The following is a 1,749-nucleotide window of genomic DNA, read 5'->3' on the forward strand; positions in this document are numbered from 1 at the left end:
ACTGGAAATAGTGATAGTTTGAAATATCACTGTCCTGGTCACAAAAGCAAAGTTTGTGGGGAATAATAGCCATTTTCTACACTTTTGAGGCATAAGCAATTAGGAAATAACACTTACTACCCATGAACAAAAATTGTTTTACATAGTGTAATAAGTCTGAGACATTCTTTCAAATATGGAGTTCGTATGCACTGGAAGTCCATTCTCCTCATAGCCTTGATTAGGTGTGGAGCAATGTTCCTGGAAGTGGTGCCGATCCTGAATGAATGTCCGGAGTATCTGTCAGGAGAAAGCCGTGCAAAGGAGACTCCGACGAAGGTGCACGACTATCCCTTCTGGGGTGAGAAACAGGGGATCATGTTGCTGGCTGTTGAACGCAGTGACAGATATCTGAAAAGAGCAGAAACAGGACAAATAATACAATGTGTTTTTGATAAATAAACATGCACACCTTTCTTTTCTCTGTCTGATTTTGAATGTTTTAAATGCAAAGAGTATGACCTGGTATTGATGATAGAGATCTCCTATACAGAGGTCTGAGGATGGGTCGAATGACGAGTTCCGGCATGTGAGTCGCCACATCGTAGGAACCCTCAGAATGCCGAGATGCACATTGCTTTCAGGAGGGCATCTTTGTATAGAGAAAAGCAGCCTGAGCGTAGCGTGTTGATCATAGATTCCAGAACTTCTTTAGTGATAGGAAACTTGGAAGATGAAGGTTTGGAAGCAGTTCGTTGAATCCCACGGAGCAGCATTTGTAGCCAAGGAAGATGAGATGGGGGAGGGGTAGTGATTCCGAGCAAACGAGAGCAAAACTAGTCCTGACAAGTATCAGCGTACGGTGGAAAGGGAGAGATTGCATTTTAAAAAGCAGTAAGTAATTAATTCAAAGATTCGAAAGTAAGGGTTGAATATGACAGGGAGCAATATGTAATGTAATTCCCGTAGAACCTATTGGAACCTGAGATACCACGAAGCCCCGAAAGAGGGCAGCAGTATAGAGACCGAGAGAGTCTGCAGAGGTAGGTAAGTCATTGTAAAATAAGGAAATGCCATTCCAGTTGGAGAGGAGGTGGGACCATAGGGACCATGTCAATGCAGGGTGCCATATCAGCCCGACACTCCGCATTGATATTAACATGGTGTTGTAGTTTGAATACGTAAGATGCTAGTTTTAAAAGATAAGAAAGAAATGAACATCCTTGTGGTATGATCCTTGTAACAAAATTAAGATAACCCAGTAGAGAGAGGAGTTTGCGTTTAGTACAAGATTTTCTGTCCTGAAAGGATTTTAAGACGTCTAAAATTCAATGCAGTTTGTCTTGTGGGAGATGTGCTTCCATTTTCTTGCAGTCCAGTTCAATCCCGAGGAATTCCGGGCAGGTGGTAGGCCCCAAGGTTTTCTCCCCTGATAGTGAAACTCCCAGTTCAGAAAATGCAGTTCTTAATATACTAATAGAACGACCTTAAAGTCCACTAATAGAAAGTCATCTAATAGATGGAGCACAGATGGCAATTTTAAATTATTTAGTAGAATCCAACATAGTGCTTCAGGTAATGAATTGAAGATGTGAGGACTGCCCCTGCAACTGAACATGTGGCGAACTGAGAAACAGAATTGTTGTTTCCATTGAACTCCAAAGAGATGCCATTTGGAAGGATGAATGGGCATGACTTTGAATGCATCTGTGATATCAGCCTTAGAGAGTCATGCCCCTTGACCTGCTATTTTAATGAAATGGATAGCAT

This window comes from Polyodon spathula, chromosome 34 (assembly GCF_017654505.1).
Source record: "Polyodon spathula isolate WHYD16114869_AA chromosome 34, ASM1765450v1, whole genome shotgun sequence".
NCBI classification, from domain to species: Eukaryota; Metazoa; Chordata; class Actinopteri; order Acipenseriformes; family Polyodontidae; genus Polyodon; species Polyodon spathula.